This window comes from Meles meles, chromosome 4 (assembly GCF_922984935.1).
Source record: "Meles meles chromosome 4, mMelMel3.1 paternal haplotype, whole genome shotgun sequence".
NCBI lineage: Eukaryota > Metazoa > Chordata > Mammalia > Carnivora > Mustelidae > Meles > Meles meles.
In genome coordinates, this window is record NC_060069.1 from 59,741,282 (window position 1) to 59,763,008 (window position 21,727).

At 37.2% G+C, this 21,727-nt stretch overlaps 1 protein-coding gene across 1 annotated transcript in view; it reads right to left on the reverse strand.

Moving 5' to 3' along the window:
• The window catches only part of PIK3CA (phosphatidylinositol-4,5-bisphosphate 3-kinase catalytic subunit alpha), an 83,269-nt gene extending 61,840 nt beyond the window's left edge, over positions 1 to 21,429 (reverse strand). Inside the window, exon 1 of the mRNA XM_046002222.1 lies at positions 21,013 to 21,429. The gene's annotated coding sequence lies outside the window, so the exon portion shown is untranslated. The remainder of the gene's footprint in view (positions 1 to 21,012) is intronic.
• Between the last annotated feature and the right edge of the window lie 298 nt (positions 21,430 to 21,727).

A 21,727-nucleotide genomic window follows, 5' to 3' on the forward strand; every position in this document is an offset into this window, starting at 1 on the left:
GTTCACAGAAAAAGAAATGTAGATGACCAAAAACCATATGATAATTACACATCTTTATTCAGAATAAAAGGCAAATTAAATGATGAATTTCACCTACTGGATTTTCAAAATTTAAAAAACCTGCTAAAACACAGAGCAAAAAGAAATATATTGAAAATGAGGGGTAAAAAGATACATCAGATGAATCAAAGAGGTCCAACAACCAAATATTTATTATTCCAAAAGAAATAAGAAAAATGGAGAAAGAAAACTAAAGAAATAAAAAGCATCTGAGCTGGAAAGACTTTTGTATTTATATTAAAAGAGACAACTTAGCAGAATAAGTGTAAAAAAACCCCCCCAAACTCCTCTATACCAGACAATAGAAGATAAAAGCCTTACAAGCTTTCACGGTGGGGGTGGTGGGGGTGGGGACTAGGTAATATAGGTAATATGTAAAGGAACAATTATCTGACTGGCAACACTTTTCTCAACAATAGTAACAGTGGTGAATATTGTACACCTGAAACTAATATAACACTATATGTTAACTACACTGGAATTAAACTAAGAAATAATCAGTAATGAAAAACTGCAGTAATTAAAGTCTATTGGGAAACAATTTGACTGGGATTTCTATATCCAGCAAATTATCATGTGTCAAGAAAAAATAAAGGTATTTCCATGGGTTTTACTTCCATGAACCAATTCTGACGTACCTGATTTACTACTCTAGCCAACCAAAGATGGAGGTCAAGACAGAGGTCAAGATATCCTATACTAGAGGGCGCCTGGGTGGCTCAGTGGATTAAGCTGCTGCCTTCGGCTCAGGTCATGATCTCAGGGTCCTGGGATCGAGCCCCGCATCGGGCTCTCTGCTCCGCGGGGAGCCTGCTTCCTCCTCTCTCTCTGCCTGCCTCTCTGCCTACTTGTGATCTCTCTCTCTGTCAAATAAATAAATAAAATCTTTAATAAAAAAAAAAAAAAGATATCCTATACTAGAAATGGTGGAACAGACCTAGTGACCAAACAATACAAAAAATAAGAAAAAGCAATCCTAGAATGAAGTTTTATCAACTGTATAAGAAGTAATAAACTCGAGCTAGCAGATGAAATCTGTATGGCCCAAGTAAAATACATTCAGGACAAAGAATACAACTGACTCTAAGCAGCAGAGAAAGGAATTGAGAAATTACATAGAATTAGAGACATGTATATGAAGAATGTACATGATTATTTTCACAATAGAAAAAAAAGGTAACTGGAAACTTTAGAGAAAAACCCCCAAATACACAATAAAATCATGCTCAAAATATGAACAAAACAGTACAATTTTGAGCAATTCATAGAGTGTATGAAAAGAACCATGTGACTGAAATGCTAAAAATATTCTTTGTATGGTTCATGATGTTGAACAGAGAAAGAAATCTAATGCTAGAGTTCTATTTAGTTGTGAAATAAAACATTTTTACATAATCATGTTCATGTAAATAGTATTTGTTTCAACTATTAAAATCTACCTATATTCAGGGGCGCCTGGGTGGCTCAGTGGGTTGGGCTGCTGCCTTCGGCTCAGGTCATGATCTCGGGGTCCTGGGATCGAGTCCCGCATCGGGCTCTCTGCTCGGCAGCGAGCCTGCTTCTCTCTCTCTCTCTCTGCCTGCCTCTCTGTCTACTTGTGATCTCTCTCTGTCAAATAAATAAATAAAATCTTTAAAAAAAAAAATCTACCTATATTCAAAACATAAGTGGTTAAGCATGGTTATAGTACAGAATGTAAATGTTACCATTACCTGAAAATGCAAAAATTACCTAATATATGAAGGGGTAGAATATTTGAAAGGAAAAATGGAGTAATGTCATTGCCTAGTATTGTGGGGAATCCGGACTATTACTGAAAGTTGATGTGATAGAAAATGGAGATCTGAGTATGTTCAAAGTAGAAAGATGACAAATGCTAAAGGAAGGGAGAATTGAAATAACGATAGTGAGATGCTGATTAAACATGGTAACAAAATTAAGAAACAAAATTTCAAAGCGAAATTAAAATGCTCAAATTTACTTCAATAATCTTCGAGTCCATGGCTATTCATAGAGGCAGTTTTTCAAATTCTCAAATGCTCCTGTTATTTACCAATGCATATATTTCAGCTTAATATTGGGGTTATTGTAGAAATTTATTTTTTATAAATATCTTCGAGATACTGACAGAGGCACTCTACTTGGAAATCTTTATAAGGTATAACAGTTTTTCAAGTGTTTACTGTATTTCAAAGTATAGTACCCTAATTTCCATTTTCTTGATTTCAGTTCCAGAAATATTGGCAGAAAAAGTAAAAAGCTGACAGCTGGGTATAAGGATATTACGAGATGACTCTAATTATCTAAAATGTTTCTTTTAAAAGAACAGTTGCTACTAAATATTTCATTGCTAACATTTGGTTCAAGCCATAGCTACATGTATTCTATGGCATTCTGGATCTGAACTTTGCAGCTGGTGGTTGATTTCCATCAACACCTTAAGATTGAAGTCTACAGTAAGGCTAAACACATTCAAACTATGAAAATGAAGCTTTAGAAAATATGGTGGAAACCTACTTGAATACTTAGACATATATATCTTTTTGTCTTAATTGTTGCAGAACAAAATGTTACCTACATAAATGTCAGCTGAATTTAATTAAACCAGCATTTGTGGAAACCCCATTAGGTACCATAATATGGTTTCTGCAAGGGATACAAGTAAGCATCACAAAGTAGAGCACAGGAGGTTGGATGTGAAACTGAAAGACAAACAGTTTAATATCTAGTAATCAGTTCTTTTTTTTATTTTATAAAGAGTGAACATGATGAGAAAGTTTATTGAAACACCTTCTGCCCCAAACATGATCAACTGATAAATGAGTTGTGGGGGGGGGGGGTGTAAAAGGGCATGTGCGTAATTTTACTGGGACAGTTTACCTTAACTGTAAGGACCAAAGCCAGAAAAGAAGCCAGGTATCTTGGACATATGAATCTCAAGTCTATACTTACAAGCTGGGTAACTATAAGCAAATACTTAACTTTTTAAGACCTTATTTTCCTCACTGAAAAATGGGACTAATCACTTCTTCATTGGATTTTTAATGATGTGACACACATTTATTAAGCAGTTATTATGGACCAGGCTTATGCTAGAAGTATAAGATAAATAAAATGACATCCCTGACTTCAAAAGGCTTATAATCTATGGAGAAAGGCAGATATGCAAATAAGCATATCTTCTTAAGAAACAGAGGCTATGGGAAAACAGAGGAGGGAGAGACTGACTGGTTTAGGAGAACGAGTCCAGGAATACTTAACATAGATTACCCAGAAGCTCAAGATTGTGTGCCAGGTCACCAAGTTATTGGGTAGGAGCAGCCATAGCAATAAGGGTTCTAAGCAGCAGAAACAGTCCAAGCTTGATGAGCACAGAAGTTCAGAAAGGCCTAGGTGAGCCTGAGGCAGTTCACAATGGCTAGACTGCAAGATGTTCAGAGAGGTAAAGTATGGAAACTGCATAGAGAAAAGTAGACTGGTGCCAAATTATGAGAATAATAGTAAATTAATGAGATTGTACTTTATTCCAAGATCATTGTTCTTCAAAATTCTGTCCTGGAATCACAAGTATAGGATAAAGAGTAGGCAGCCTTGTTAAAATGTATGTTCCCAGGCCCACAGTTGCATTAAACAGATTTTTTAGAGTCTGAGGCAATTTACATTGTAACAAATTCTCTGATGATTCTTAAACACTCAAAGCTTGAGAAGCAACAATGTAGGTCACAAGGAATTACTAAACTTGAAAGCAGATCAATTTTGTATTTTAGGATGAGTGATATTTTGGCAAGAGCGTGGCAGCAGTGTCAATCTCTCCCCTGTTCTCTTCCCCAGAATCCATTTATTATAGCACATTCATGAAATTCTGCTGGCTATTTACACATCTGATAATTTTGGCAGCAGTGTGGAAAATAAAAGTGGAGAGACAAGTCAGGGTACTTCAGTGATACAGGAAAGAACTAAAATAAGGCAGTGACTATGAGAAGAGGTGAAAATGAAATCAAAAGACATTTCTCCAAGAAAGAAATACCCAAGACTTGGTGATTAGTTGGATTTGGTTGTTCAAGCAGGAGAGAGTAAAGGTTAACAGAAATTCCTGACTTAGCAAGTGATGATACTAACAAAAAATGATCATATGAAATAGATTTGTGAAAACATTTTGAAAACTGGAAATCTAAGTGTAAGATATTATTAATCAGGTTCCTTTCTAGAGCACTTCCCACACTTCTCCTTTTCTTAACTTAGATGTGGATTGTATTCATATCTCTTTTAATGCAAAAGTAACTCACGCTTATTATAGAAATTCATTCACTTCAGTACTGACTGAAGTGTCTATTAAGATCCGCGACGATGCTCTGGGCCTACTTAAAATGCAACAGTGCATGGATGAACAAAGAAAACAAAAGAGTGAAAAACATGTATAAGACAACTATTATTACCCTTTTTTTTGAGGTTCTCTCTTACGGCTTTTTTTTTCTATAAAGATTTTAGTTTATTTCTCAGTTTATACTATTGTTTTTATATAGTATAATGATTTTTTATCTTGCATTTTCACTTCAAAAACATTTCCTCAAATTATTGTAAACTCTTCAAAAACAATAGTGTTCTATGAACACCTATTTCTATGGGAGATAGAGCAGTTGAATTATGGAATACTTAAGCTGTTTTAAAATTTTCATTGTTATACATACATAATGCTGCAAATAAAATTATGGGATCATAAAGTATGTTAATTTTAAAGGCACTTTGGAGAACAGTGTGGAGATTCCTCTAGAAATTAAGAATAGAGCTTCCCTATGACCCTGCAATTGCACTGCTGGGTATTTACCCCAAAGATACAGATGTAGTGAAAAGAAGAGCCATCTGTATCCCAATGTTTATTGCAGCAATGGACACGGTCGCCAAACTGTGGAAAGAACCAAGATGCCCTTCAACGGATGAATGGATAAGGAAGATGTGGTCCATATACACAATTGAGTATTATGCCTCCATCAGAAAGGATGAATACCCAACTTTTGTAGCAACATGGACGGGACTGGAAGAGATTATGCTGAGCGAAGTAAGTCAAGCAGAGAGAGTCAAGTATCATATGGTCGCACTTATTTGTGGAGCATAACAAAGAGCACGGAGGACATGGGGAGATGGAGAGGAGAGGGAGTTGAGGGAAACTGGAAGGGGAGATGAAACATGAGAGACTATGGACTCTGAAAAACAACCAGAGGGTTTTGAAGGGGCGGGGGTGGGGGGGTAGGAGGTTGAGGAACCAGGTGGTGGGTAATAGGGAGGGCACGTACTGCATGGAGCACTGGGTGTGGTGCAAAAACAATGAACACTGTTACGCTGAAAATAAACAAATAAAAATAAATAAATAAATAAATAAAAATAAAAAAGGAAATTAAAAAAAAAGGCATAAAAATTGCTGACTTGCTTTCCAAAGAGCTTAATCAGTTTAGACTGCCAACAGAAATATATGAACAAGCACATTTCATGGTACATTCATCAGCAACAAAACCACTAGAAAAAATTACTTGCTAACTCAAAAAGTAAAAATGTATCACTGCTTCTTAAAGTTTCATTTCTTTATGTGTCAGGGAGAAACATTTTCCCATTTGTTTTTTTTTCCACTTTAGTATATGAACCTGAACTTGGTGCTTTTGAAAGCATTTGTAGAAAGACCTTAAAATTTAATGGTAAATGTTTGGTTTTCTGTAACAGTGAAGTTGTGGAGATCTCAGCTGGCCGAGCTTGTGGGATCTCATTGGTCTCCCAGCTCTTCAAGCTTTCCTTCCCTGAAGGCCCCCCCCCCACCAATTAAATGGTTTTATCCAATAAGTAAATAAACTAGAGACAAACCTCTGCTACATATTTGTAAATTTCAATCCTGCTCTGGACATCTTTAATTTGTTCATTAGTATGGGGGAAGGGAGGTGGGAGAAAAGGACAGAATAAATGTCAATGTTCTGAGTCAAATTTAATGAACTTTCCCTTCATAAGTCCTTCCAGTTCTTTAAGGTTTGGAAGGTATTTCCCCATCCACATAAATATCTTTCTTAAATGAGAGACTAGTATAATGATATTCACTCTATTTCATTTAACTCTTCAATTTACCTGGAGTTTATTTTGGTATATAAGATGAAATAAAGATTCAAGTTTATTTTGAACACTATTTAACACTCTCAAAAACATGCACTAAATGTCTTCCTTTTTCTACTGATTTCCGAGGATTGCTTTATCATATTTAGAGTATCTATTTCTGGGATTTTGGTTCCCTTTGCCAACTTTACCACCAATGCTATGTCAGTATCCAACTCTTTTGTTTACTATAGTTTTATAGTATGTTCTGGTATCTGATAGGGCTATAGTGGTTAGTTCTTTGTCACTGTTCTCGGTTTTTCACTGAAGTTATCTCACTTTTTACCTCTTTAGTCTTCTGGACAAAACTAAGAATCATCTTGTTAATTTCTCAAACACATTTTTAAAAAATCAGAATTCTTCTGAAGGTGTAAGTTAAGTTGAGAAAAATGGATATCTGTAATAGTTGGGACTTCCCATTCAGGCACATGATATTCTTCTCCCTGCACTGCCCTGGACCCTGACCCCTGCCTGTATCCCAGTAGTTTTCAGGGTTTTTTTTTTTTTTTCTTTTTTAAAAAGATTTTATTTATTTACTTGTCAGAAAGAGAGTGAGAGAGCACAAGCACAAGCAGGGGGAGTGGCAGGCAGAGGGAGAATCAGGCTCACTGCACAGCAAAGACTCAATCCCAGAACTCTGGGATCATAATCTGAGATGAAAGGCAGATGCTTAACTGAGCCACCCAGACATTCCAGTTTTCAGATTTCTTTACATGGGTTTACACATTTCTTATTAATATAATTTTATATTTTCTGTCATGTGTTATGTGATTTTTTTCTACCATATTTTCTATTTTTTAAAGGATTTTATTTATTTGAGAGAGAGAGAGAGAGAGAGCGAGAGCACACACTAGCAGGGGTAGGGGCAGGAGCCGAGGAAGAAGCAGACTCCCCCCTAAGCAGGGATCCTGATGCAGGCTGGATCCCAGGACCCTGGGATGATGACCTGAGCTGGAGACAGATGCTTAACCAATTGAGCCACCCAGGCACCCCTCTACCATACTTTCTAAATAAGTACTGCTATTATAAAGGTGAAACTACTGAATTTAAAGTATTTGTCTTAAATCTAGTTACTCTACATTCTTATTAGTTTTAATAAGTTCTCAGTTGACTCTTGGTTTTCTTGGAATGTAATCATACCACACCAAAAATGGGATTGTGCAGTTTTTCAGTATTTACTTCTCTTTGTTCTAATTCATATCTTACTATACTGGTCAGAACTTCCTAAAGAATGTTATATAATAATGCAGTGATAATGGGTTTCTGAGTTTTTTGTTTTTTGTTTTTTTTTAGATTTATTTATTTATTTGACAGACAGAGTTCACAAGTAGGCAGAGAGGCAGGCAGAGAGAAAGAGGAGGAAGCAGGCTCCCTGCCTAGCAGAGAGCCTGATGGCTTGATCCCAGAACCCTGGGATCATGACCTGAGCCGAAGGCAGCGGCTTAACCCACTGAGCCACCCAGGTGCCCCTGGGTTTCTGAGTTTTTAATAGTCATTGCTTCTTTAGTGTTTCACCATCAATTATTATTTTAGCTTTTAGTTTGATATGCTTTGTTAAGGAAATTTCTCTTCATTCCTGGCTTTTAAAGAGAAAAAAGGAAATTATTAATTTCTTTTCCATGTTTGCTGATATGTTCATGTTCCTAATCAGATTCATTGACCTATGCATTATAAAATTTCATGTTCAGCCATCTTTGCATTCTTAGATACTTGATAATCATAAAGTAGACAATGTATTGTTGAATTATTATTTTTATTATTTATTTATTTTTTAAAAAAAGATTTTACTTATTTATTTGACAGACACACAGTGAGAGAGGGAACACAAACAGGGAGAGTGGGAGACAGAGAAGGAGACTCCTCGCCAAGCGGAGAGCTCTGGGGCTTGATCCCAGGACTCTGGGATCATGATGTGGCAGAAGGCAGACGCTTAACCACTGAACCACCCAGGCACCCCCTGTTGAATTATTTTTATTTCTATCTTATTCACAGCTGCTATTTGAGTTCTACATTTTTAAAGTTTGCACAAGCTCATTTCTGGAACACAGCACCTTGGAAATATCTCTTTTAGTCACTAGCCATCTAGTGACAACTTTTCAGGCTCATAAAATCTAAGTGGATTGTTCAGGGTAACAGGATTGGCAGGCAGGTTAGTATTCTGGTTCTGATCTAGAATTATAAGCAAATGTCCCATTTCACTATGCAAACCCTTTCTTCTCCCCCAGTGTGAGAAAGATCATGTCTTCTTGGCCCAGCAGTCTTATTTTCTAGCCAGCTAGAAAGACTGGCACATGGCAGCACAGGGTATACTTTTCTCTTTCCAAGGCTCTGGGGGAAGTTCTACCTTCCCGCACAGATCAGACAGGAGATTCAAAAAGTGGGTGTTTGTACAAAGGGAATGAATACTACATAAGGAGGTTAGAGTAACATGCAGATCTGTCCCCTTATTTGGATGTCCTTTTAGTATTTCCATTTCTCTAGGTGGAAGAGTTAGCAGAAACATAGTCGGAGTTTTTATAAAATAATTCTGTGTAGTATGGCTGAGTTTCCTTTAGCAAATCCATCCACATACACATGAAAAGGAAGAGATGAGAGAAAGAAACATAAGTAACGCGAAGTCCAGTGGTCGCATCAGGATCAGATGTTATGAGATAGCTGTAATTTCTAGTATTCTATTTCCATACTGTTCTAAAATGATTTAAGACTAATTCATCTGGGATATGAAGCAGATTTTTCAAAAGCTTCAAAATTTGAGCTGAGAAAATAAGATTACTGCATGTATATTTATATTTTAAAAATAAGTACCTAAGTATTAAAGATTTTTTCCCCAGGAATGCAATAAACTTTGTGCTTAGCAATGTGCTAGACTCTGGGTATACAGTGGCAAACAATACAGTCTGTGGATGTACAGAGTCAACATTTTCCTTGAAAAATTTCTTAAATCACCCATAAATTATGATGTACACATTTTTTGTATACCGCCTTGTACAGAAACATTCTGCATAGACAGAATATATTTACAGCAAACGAGAACACACAATAAAATTATATGTGCAACATATAAAATATATGTATTTAAAAGGGTGTAGCTTTATGCATGTGCATGTATGTAGCAGAGAGGATGCACGCGTAGAGGTGGTGGTTTGTTGTGGCAATAGCTGCAGGCCATCTTGGAAACCAACACAATTGCTCAGTAAGTCTAAAACAGCAGTTTCTCTTCCAGCATTGGAATAAATTCCTATTTCTTTGGTTAAGCGCTTCAGGTTTGGCATTATAAGCCATGTTGTATGAACATTACATATGACTAACAGAATCACATTCAACACTGAGATGTTCATACCTACATGCTGAGGTCATCTGAGGTGACAGAGATTCACATCTTTAATCTCATGTCTATTTTGAAACAAAAGCTCAGTAGCAGGAAGGGACTGCAATATTTAAATGATTACTTTTGTCATTTTACTTTTGGCTGAGTGTATATAGTTGAATTCATGTAAATTAAGTGTGATGAGACTCCACTCTACTGATTAGATGTGTAACGTTAGTTTCCTACTGTGTGTAGTGGAGAGACTACGTATGTATGGAAGTGCTAATGTGAAGACTAAGGGAGATAACATTATTACCGACTTTGTAAACAAAATCTGTAATAGTCCTCTTTCCCACATTCATGATATTAAAGTTTGGGTTTGAGGTAACTCAAAGTATACACTAATGTGTACATTTAGAAAATCAAGGAAATTTTCTCACATGGGTTGTCAGCTGTAAGTCTCCATGATACCATTTTAAAATAAGTAGTTAATTCTTAACTTCAATGCGTAGGTTAATCATAACCACATAGTATGGCAATAAACTCTTGGTCAGTACTAGGGCAGTCCACTGTCATGTTTTGTTTAATTTTTTTTTCACTGTGCACACATCCCTTAAAAGAGATGAAATTCTATAGAGTTTTACATGTATAAAAAATGTTTAGAAGTATGCTTAATGATTCTTTAAAAGTAACAATGGAATTTTGAATAACTGTGCCAGAATTATAGATCCTTTCTAAAGCAATTTCCATATAAATTGGTAATAATAATTATATATAAAGCTTTTAAAAAGTACATGGATTTTATTGTTACTATCAATCTGATATGAGAGATACAAGCAATGGGATCATCAGCTTGAGAAGAGTAAGTTTTGGTGTGAGACCATCAAGAGCAGTTTAAGTTGCTAAAAAGTAGGAGGTGAGAAAACAAACACATATATTTACCAAAAACTTAAATATGAACTAACAGTCTGTCTCATTTATGTAAGGTACTGACAAGATGATGACTCAAAGATTTGTATCAGTGATGCTATGCAGGTAACTTAGTAATTAAAGGCAAAGAATTAAGAGACTGAACTCACAGAAAAATAAAAACACATGGTTGCTTTCCTTATCTTCACATAAATGGCCTGCAAGTTTTACACAATCCAATGAGTGTAAACTGTGTATCAAAATCGTACATAAAAATTAAATATTGTATTTAATAAAGACTTCATAACAAGTATAAAGGGTGAGATACAAGCAGCTTTAAAACATGACATGCGAATTTTATAAAAGCCATGTAACATAGGGACTATGTGACAATATGACACAACTATGGTCTTTAGGACATGGAGGACAGGGAAAAGAAATGCCTACTAGTTTGAAACAAGTACTGCTTCAATGGCAGAGTGCTATTAAGATACTGCTGGGGATTTTGAGATTCCAGGAATTGATGGGGGAAAAAAATCAATCCATAATACAATTAGACTAGATGTGAAAATGTACATCCATTTACTTGGTATCTTCTGTCCATCAAAACCTCATTCCTATCAAACTAAATCTCCATATGCTAACTTCACTTAGGCATGAAGGTATAAAACAGAATTCAGCTTCCTAGAGCTAGAATGAAATTTTAAGAGTTGTAACAGAACAAAAAGCAAGCAGTAATAAAGAAGCTCGTTAGAAGGCAATCTTACTATTTATTCTCCAGAGACTGGATCCATATGTAAATCCGCAGAATGGACAAAATTCAATTCACTACATAATGTTAAAGCACCCCCCCCGCCAAAATTGGTGAATATGACATAGTTTGTACTTTCAAGGAGGCTACAAATATTTATTGAGTGCTTACTACATGCTAGGCAATGTTCTAAATGCTTTAATGTATTAGTCACTTAATCCTCATTACAATATTATGATGTAGGTACTCTTATCATCCCTTTTTTTACGAACAAGGAAATGTGTATTAACCCAGAGAATATTTAACCCAGACAGGTAATATAACCTGCCTTAAGCTACAAAACTACAAATCTCAATAGTCTGGCTCCAGAGTACATGATCTTAACCATTATGACATAATATATTTCAGAGAAAGAAAAGAAAATTAAAGAAGCCAAGTACACTGACCATATTTTGTGGAGATTCTAAGACTGTCCTGACTTCAAATATTCTGTCCTACTGTCAAATTACTTACCTTCATTTTGACTGGGCAAAAAATTATTTGCAAGAGAAATGTACTAATTTATATGCCTGATATCTATACTCAACAAAAAAGACCATAGCATGATATGGTTGCTGTGCTTCAGTAGTTGTACATTAGTAGATACATTTAGCTACTCATACATACACATGTATACATGTATACAAATGCATATATACATATACATTTAGCTACATTAATAGTGCCTATGAACATAACATGGCTGTAAAAAATGCTGCCTTTTATTCCACAGAATTAGTCAAAATTATTCAAAGTGATTTTGAAGAAATCTGGAGTCCCATAATATCACTAAGTAACTTGAAGTTTCGTCATTTTTAGTGAAGAGAAAACAACCAGTCTCCACAATATAAAATTACTAATATTCCAAACTACTTTGAGTGTTACTACCATTGATAATTATCAAGTACAGAAGCTGCTTTCAAAAAGTTATGTTCAACTTTTACAACTGCTATATAGCTAGAGAAAAAGAATACAGATATCTCTTTCATAAATATATTAAGATGCTGCCCACTGGAATCTCAAATGCAAATAATAATAGCCATCAGATTTTAAGGAAATCTTCAGAAGGAAAATAACTTTATTTTTTATTTTTTTTTTTAAGATTTTATTTATTTACTTGACAGACAGAGATCACAAGTAGGCAAAGAGGCAGGCAGAGAGAGAGAGGAGGAAGCAGGCTCCCCGCGGAGCAGAGAGCCCGATGCGGGGCTCGATCCCAGCACTCTGGGATCACAACCTGAGCCGAAGGCAGAGGCTTTAACCCACTGAGCCACCCAGGTGCCCCAGGAAAATAACTTTAAAATGTTACTACTAATATTTATAATTAAAAAAATGACAGTACGAAACAGTTTTTCCTTTGCCTTTTTCATATATGGTTTGATTTCAGATTGGACTTTAATAGTCCTAATTTCAATCTTTTTCTCCACAATTTTTCCCATTAATGATGCTTTATATTTGATGATGTGTTCCATACATCTATATTCACAGAATAGTAGCTTACTTAGCAAAAAACTTAAGATTTTTATTTTTGCACTTGCCAAGAAGCTAACCTCCTAAAGAAAACTCTCTCTCTCTCTCTCTCTCTCACACACACACACACACAAACACACACTCAGACACATTTCACTCACTTTTAAGCTAGAGGCAATTGTTTCAAAATGCAATAGTTCTTTCAGGCCCAGACCTGCAATGAGTCCATCAGAAAAGTACTTGGAAAAGTATGATCTCTCAAAGAAAAATAAGCCACAGAAATGTGTTTAGCTTGCTGAAAAATGAGTACATAGTCATAATAACTCTAAATGGGGGTACCTGGGTGGCTCAGTTGGTTAAGTGTCTGCCTTCAGCTGCTCAGCGGAGAGTCGGGTTTTTCCTCTCCCTCCGCCCCCATCCCGCTTATGCTCTAACAAATAAATAAAATATTTTTTAAAAAAACCCAACTAGTATCTCATAACTTGAACAGTTTGCTGGTTAAAAAATATTCAAACCCTATAGGTGAGTAATTTGAATAGTTAAAGAAACAACAAATTAGTAGCATAAACACCAATGTTTTCCAATCAAGAACAATGATTTTTGTCATCTTTCCTTGTATTTGTCTGCACAAAAATGATATATTAAAAAAAAAAAGGCTTACTCTGCTTCTGAAATTATATTCCTAAAATTAGAACACATTTTCTGAAAACCATCTCGTAGGATGGGTCACCAAAGGAAATTCTGGAACATAGTTTCCTAGAAGTCTTTAACAAGTAAGGATGGTGACCAGTGGCTATTAAGGGTACTGTGACAGGTTTGCTGGCTTTCACAACTCTGGCAACTGGTGTGCAAATGGATGTGTGCAAACGCAATGCCTGTCAGTCATTCAACTACTCTCAGTGCCAGTAACCAAAATGGCTACGCCTGAAGTAGTTTGATTCTCCAAAGACACTGATGGTTTCAGAAAGAAAAACAAAAACAGAAACAAAAAAAACTTTCCAGTCCGTTCTTTTCTGATGGCAGTTTGTTTATGCCACAGAATTTCACACAAGGGCCTTCAAATACGTGCAAATTTATAAACAGGCAGACAGAAAGATTTTAATTTCCGAAAATATAACAAACTGACATAGACTGTCTTTCCTTTCTAGGGAGTGGCTTACTTTTCCCTGACATCAAAAAAACTTTATTTTTATTTTATTTTTTAAAGATTTTATTTTTTATTTATTTGAGAGCAAGAGTGAGAGTGAGAGTGACAGCGAGAGAGAGAGAGAGAGAGAGAAAGAGAGAACAAGCTGGGGGAGAGGCAGAGGGAGACAGAGAGAGAGGCAGGCTCCCCTCTGAGCAGGGAGCCCAATGCAGGGCTCAATGCCAGGACTCTGGGAATCATGACCTGAGCCCAAGATAGACTGAGCCACTCAGGTGGCCTCCAAAATAGACTTTAAAATACTAGGAATCTCTCAGAATTTTGGAATTGTAAAGAACATTAGAAATTGTGTAGGTAAAAGGAACAAGTGTTAAAAGATGAAGATCTAAAACCAAACAATTAGTTAATAGTTCAATATGGAATCCAGATTTTAGATTCCTAATCTTATATTGTTTTCACCATAGCACACAGCCTCTCCTTAACCTATCAATCTTTGTTAAAAATATCTCCAAATAGCAACAGAAATATGCAACTAGTTAACAACTTACTGAAAAGTGTTTCTGATATACTTCAAGTCTATACTAAATATATCATCAACTAGACTGGCACAGAGAAATTTACTTACTTTTCAGATAGTTTAAAGTACATAGCTACAAATTGATAAAAGATAAGAAAATTATTTTGATTCTCAATTATGATCCTACTGCAAAAATATCAATGCATATTGGCCACTTACTTTTAGGCACTATGTTAGGTGCTGAAGGTAACAAGAATGCACATGGTTTCTTCCTGTTCAAAAATTTATGCTTCAAATTATCTTTATAATATTGCCTTAAATTTCTCTAGTACTTTGTAAGATGCATCTCTCCACTGAGTCTTACTAACTTCTGAGTTAGTATTGAGTTTAGCAAGAGAATTATGATCAGAGTATATGATTCTATCCTGTTGCAGCTTTTTTTTTTTTTTTTTTTTAAATCACAACATTGACTTCTTTGGCTTCCACTAAACAAATATTTAAACTCTGAAGTGTACCAGATAGGTAGGATCTGTAAGAATTCTTACTATTTTTTTTTAATCCCACCTTTATTTCAAATGGTAATGCTGGCTTTGATACAAAGACCCCGTAACAATTGCAATTATACGCTGAAAGTTACTAAAACTTAATTCCTAATAAATAACAATTTGATAAATTACCAAGGTAGCTACTAAAATAATACAGAAGAAATGAGTAATTGTTGGGCTAAATATGAAATATGTTATTCTTGTAGTAGATATAAACTTAGAATAATGATTAGTATGTATACATTCTTCCTTACTTAATTTTATGTAATTTGGGATCACTTAAATTATCTCATTAATTATATGAGTAACTTAGCAAGTAACATAATACAATTCCTATCCCATCAATGAAGAAAAAGAGGCAAAAATTTGATATAATCTGCCTCTTCCTCCCCATACACAAACACAAAGTAGCAGTTTGGGACTGGAATTAATCCCTTAGCCCTCTATATTAGAGCTCTATAATCCAAACTAAAAACAGCTTTACCTTAAGAAATATTAAACTTGAAAAAGCTCTAAGCTATCATATTTCTTATAAACTTACAAATTCTTTATTGGCACATTTCAACTTTAAACTCCCCAAACTATGTATTTGGGAAGAGGGAGAAAGCACCTAAAAATTCCTTAACTAGGATCAATTAGTTCACAGAATAAAGTACTAAATGTGAATAAGATATGCCTATAAAACATTATTGGTACATTTAAGATTTAATAACGCTTCCAATGATGGTAATCTCAAGCTTTCAAGTTGAATCCTCTAACTTCATTATGTGTTCCTTCATATTTCTTTTTTATGCCCTAATATTTTAGCTTCTCCTCCCCAATTCTTAGCATGGTATTTTCCCCAAAATAATTGGCAATAAAATTCACTTTATTTTATTTTTTTTTTAAGATTTTATTTATTTCTTTGAGAGAGAAGGAAAGATAGAGAAAGAGTGAGCATGTGCAGGAAGGAGGGGCAAAGGGAGAGGGAGAAGAAGACTCCCTGTTGAGCAGGGAGCCCCATGTGGGACTCATTCCCAGAATCCTGGGATCATGACTGAGCCAAAGGCAGATGCTTAACTGACTGAGCTACCCAGGCATCTTAAAATTCACTCTAAACATAAACTTAAGGGAAAACTCAGGCACACCAATTTGATTAATATGATAATAAAATTGGTATCAAGAAACTTCAGCAAATAGGTATTATTACACCGCATGTAAGGTTACTCTTTATTACTAAATAAAGGCTAAAATAACTATATATTTAAATAGAGAAAAATATCAATATCAATATGAAAAATATCAATAATTTCGGTCTGTTGATATCTGTAATTGCTAAGTGACATCAAGAGCAATTTTATCTTCTGGAGTTGGTCCTGACCAGAGGTATATTTTCTATATCTCCTAGAAATTACTAAGTAATGGTCCCTGAATTTTAGCTTGTGAATAGAAATTTCACCAAATTTCTGGGTCTTCTTTTATAAATCACCCTTAGTTTTAATTTGTCCCCTTCTTTTGGAATGGTCAAGTCTGATTTCACTTGGCTTTGGAGATAGTTTAAGATCACCAGACTCTCTCTTCCTTCATATTATTTATTATAGATGTATTGATACCTTGTCATGGTTGAAAGTTCTAGGCACAATTACTTCCCAAGTAGGCGGACTAACACCTGAGTGTTTGACAGTGCAATGTGGTTCTAAGAAAATGAAACTAAAATCCACACTGGTTTTGGTCCCTAGTCACACCTGTAATGCTAGCAGTTAGCAAAGTGGCAAATAGGATTACATAAACTATCTTTCTGTTACCTCAGATAAGTCCACTCCTGAGATCTAACACTTCCTAAGGGGAAAGGAAACGAACATTTGATACAATGTGAGACAGGACAAAAACTCTCTTGGATCTATATTTCATTTAATTCAACAATAACAACTCCACTGAATAGTAATTACTACCATTATGTAGATTAGGAAATCTGTCCAAAGTAATCTTGCCAGTAACTGTTAAGAGCCAGGTACTGAACCAAGGATCCTCAGATTCCAAAGCCAGTATTTTTAGTATTCATTAGATTTTAAGGCTAGACTACTGAGTCGCATGTAGAGCAGTTGGTACAATCTCTCTGTATTGCAGAAGAGTAAATAGAGACCCCAAAAGATTGAGATTTGCCTAAGGACCTAATGCTTGTGGTGAAACTGGGATTTGAATTCAAGTCTTCTGATTCCCAGTAGAGTTCTGTGCATAATAATGATCCTTATTATTGCTTGTGTGTGCGTTTGGGGTTGAGTCATGCTTGGTATAATTTATATATAATTTATAATGTCTTGCCTGTCTCCAAATAAAATTATATGTGTGGCAAGTTCAGGGATATACATCCTTAGTGACCAAATATATTAAGTGTATTTGGCAGGAATAAAAACCGAATTGATGTTTGTAAATTCATACATGTTGTAAAGAAATCTGTTGCCAATATATTTATTTATTCAGTTAATAAGCGCCTATTATGTACTGGCTACTGTGCTTGGCAATAAGAATACAACTGTATATAAAATAGAAGGATTCCCTATCCTTCCCATGGAATTTATATCCTGGTGGAGGATACAGAGAAATAAATAGGCAATTATAATGCAGTGAATCAATGCTATGACAGTGGGAATACAAAATGCTATGGGAACAGGAAGCAGGGATACTTAACTCAGACTAGACTTTTCAAAGGAGGTGGTTATGAAAAACAAGTAGGAGTCAGCCAGTTAAGGAAGAGGTATGGAGTACGCAAATACTTCAGGAAGAGCATTTGCACAAGAGATCAGGGAAAGGCCAAGGAAGGTGTGGGAGAGAAATGAACCTAGAGACAAGCAAGGACCAAATCATACAGGTCCTTGAAAGAAAGGGCTTTATAATCTTGTCTATTACTATTACCTGGGGAACTTTGAAACAAACAAACAAATCACAGATGTCTGGGCCCTATCTCAGACCAATTAAATTGGAATCTCTGGGAATGAGACCCTGGTATTGGTACTTTTTAAAAAGCTAACTAGATGATTCTAATGTGTAGCCAGGATTGAAAACTACTGTTTAAGCAATATAGGGAATTTAAAACATATATTTTTCCTGGAAATAAAGAAAAAAAGTGATCTTAAGTAATTAACTTCTCTAGGCCTTAGTTTGGCTATTAAAACGCAGGACGAAGCAGGTTAGAGGTAGCTTGATATAGTAAAATGAGTCAGAAAACACTGGTTTTGTCAATGAGTCTGTCACCCGACACCTGTATGACCTTAGATTAAAATGTCATTTCTCAGAGACAGTAATACTACCTGCCTACAGGACTGCTGTAACTCAAGACAACACTTAAGAAAACAGCTTGATAACTCTGCTAATAAAATATAAACCACAATCTTCCATGATTTATGCTGCTAAAATTGCACAATTTTAAGGATCATAAATATTTTTACCAAAGATGAGATCTTTTATGATGCTTAAGGAACACATTTCACTTAAAGAATCACAGCTACCCATTGGGGAGGGGAGGCGAACCATAAGAGACTATGGACTCTGAAAAACAACCTGAGGGTTTTGAAGGGTCAGGGGTGGGAGGTTGGGGGAACAGGTGGTGGGTAATGGGGAGGGCACGTTTTGCATGGAGCACTGGGTGTTGTGCAAAAAGAATGAATACTGTTACGCTGAAAAAATAAATAAAATGAGAAAAAAAAAAGAATCACAGCTACCTTGGAATTCAAGATATTAAAATAATAAAATAGAGAACTGATCTTTTTAATGCTACTCTAGTTACTAAAGAGATCAATTGGGATTAAGTTAGCTCTTTTCAAATAAACAGATCAACAGAGTAAATGCCCTTTAATGGTAACAACAAATGTTAAAACTCTTTGTTCAGTGAAGGGCTCTAATCAGGAAAGCTACATACAAGGTAAACTGTTTTAGGAAAAAGTTATTATGATCTATGTTCTTATACAAGTATTTTATTTATAAATTTAGGTGGGTTTTTTTTTTGTTGTTGTTGTTTTTTTTTTTTTTTTTTAAGGGAATACTTATTTGGGATGGAGAGGATCTTATCCTGACAGGAAGGAAGCTCTGCCTCCAGAAGGACTGTTCCATACACAGAGCCAGGCAAAGTCACTGTTCTTTTAGTCTCCCTTTTACATATATCCAGCCCCATGAGAATATACACATTCCTGCAGTAATCTTTCAGTTCAAGTACAGTACTGTATCCAGTCACATCTTTCATGCTATATCCAATTTACTTAAAATTTAAAAACTTTATATAAAACACGTTCTGCATTTACATATGGTTCATTTTTAATTCTTCAACTAAAACTGACAGAAATGCCTTTCAAACTTTATTCTCACAGTCAACTGAATATTAAGTTAATATTCATTTACTTTCTTGGTATTTCCTCCATGGAGCTATTGCTATTAAGATGTACTATCATTTCTTTCAACCACCTAGTTTGTGAAGAAAAGCACTCTATTTTACAGAGATGAAAAATGTACAAGAAACTTTTGAAAAAAGTTATGGATGTCATTTTATTTAATTTTATCCCAAAACATGAGACAAGAAAACTTAAAAAACAAAACAAACACCAACACACACACACACACACACCCTACTGGGCCCTCCTCAGATAATTTTGGTTGATGACACTGCAGAACAGTTAATCTGATAATTAAAAATTTCCATTACATGTGATGTTTATCTAGAGATCTATGCTGTCAACCAGAATACAACACTTCAGTTAAAAAATCTTAAAACTTGAATACACAGACATACGAATAAATTCTTACACTGCAGTTGCTTCAAGGGCCTAATAAAGACATAAAATATTGATTTATCCAATTTAAATTAGTAACATGGTATCTTAAGGTTTTTTCAGGTCTCTTCTCAACAATACACAATCCAGCATAAAAGCAAATTTGTAAGCAAATACCCCCAAGAATCTATTATCTAAGGAGGAAAGCATGCGACCAATACTGCCTGCAGTGGTTCAAATGTGGCCACTGAAATCATCTGACTTGAGTTACCAGCAGTTTATCTACCCAAGTTTTCGAGGGGTTCTCCGGGGCCTCACAAAATAGATTCAAAACATTATATCGCAAACCCATGTGCCGAATGTGCACAAAGGCGCTGGAATGAGGAAGCTTTTTCTAAAACGAAATCACAACTCTAATTCATTAAAGAATATACGAGCTGTTTTCCTTAAAGCCCCCCCTCTTGTTGCGCTCCCTTACCCTTCGTAGAACTATGTAAACAGTCCCCCATCTAAGACATAGCTTTCGATTCCTAAGTCTGGGAACTTGCCACCATCACCACTATTCCTTTAGCATCCTAAAATAAACCCCTCAAGCCACGGTCAAAACAGGCTGAACGTCTTGTGTTTACATAGTCCAATGCTGGGCGTACCCTACCTTTCTGAACCACTTAGGAGCTATGAAACGGGCATCACATAATAGACTTAGTAAAGACACAAATCACGAGACAATGTCTAGGGTCTATGAATGAAAGATCCAACACGTTTGACTGTCTCGGTTAAAAGGAAAAACAAAAAACAAAACAACAACAACAAAAAAACAACCTAGAGAGGAAGGGTGGGAGGGGAACTGCGGGGTGGGGGGAGCGGTTTTCCTTCTCTGGCCCAGCCGGGCGATTTAAACTCAGCGTGAGACAAACGCAGGGGCGTCTGGCCGGCAGGGCCGGTGTCTTGGGGCATGACAGCCCCTATGGAACAGCCTGCGGCTCCGTCAGGATCCCTCACGCCGCGGTGGTCGCGGCAGCCCGACCACCCGCGAGCCCGGTGGGCGTGCAAGGGTGCGGGGCACCGAGCTACTGCCACGGGGCGGCGGCCCTGGGTGCACTTCCTCAGATTCCAGCCACCCCATCCCCAAAAATGAGAGAGGAAGGAAACCAGGAACGAGGCGGCGGCTAGGGGGAAAGGAGAGTAATAGGCTAGCCGTCGCCTCTGCATCTGGGTGAGGCCAGCGGCAGGCGGGGAAGAGGGAGCGGCGATCACAGCCGAAGTCTGCAGCGGGTCGACCCTGAGAGACGACCCGTGGGTAGCCCCCGCCCAATACCACGGGCGCGCCGGAGAGGCCCTCACACCCACCCCATTCCCAGCCCGGCCGCGCCCGCGCCCGGCCAGTCCGCGCTCTACTCACGCTCGGGTCTCCTCCAGGGTCCGCGGCTCTAACCGCATCGGGTCCCAGCCCCGCGGGCGGCGGCGGCGGCGGCGGCGGCGCCGAGGGAGAGGAGAGCGGGCGGCACGGCCCCCGCCTCCCGGCCCCTCTCCCCCGCCGCTCCGGAGCTGCCCGGCCGGGCCCGAGCCCTGCCTCGCCGGCGGCCCCAGCCCCAGCGGCCGCGGCAGCAGCAGCCCAAGACCTCAGCGGCCGCAGTGGCGGCACCGGAACTGCCGCTTTCTCCTTCTAGCTCCCTCTTCTCTCTAGCCCCCGCCACACGCCCCCGCCCCCGTCTCCTTTCTCTGTCACCCTGTTTTTTTTTCCTTTTGTTTCCAGAATAAACTTTATTGGTCTCTTTTTCCGCTCACATCGTGTAAACAAACAACGAACTCTTCCCCACCCCCTCGGCTCCCCCCCCTCCTCGGGCAGAGGAGGGTAAGAACTGAGGAGGGGCTGAGTCTACAATACCCCGGAAGCAGATGTGCAAAGGAGGGGAAGTGAAATTGCTGAGACCGGGAGGGGGAAGTGGGCAAATCGGGTTACAGTGTGGCAGTGCGCTTGCGCCTTGTTTTTCCGCCCGAAGTTGGTGTGGTGGAAGGGTACTTTTCTGTAGCGGGTGTGTTTGTGCTCTGTCTTTTGCAGCAGTGAGGATGTTGTGTCATCCTAGAACGGCATATATGTTGTGTATCTGTTTCCA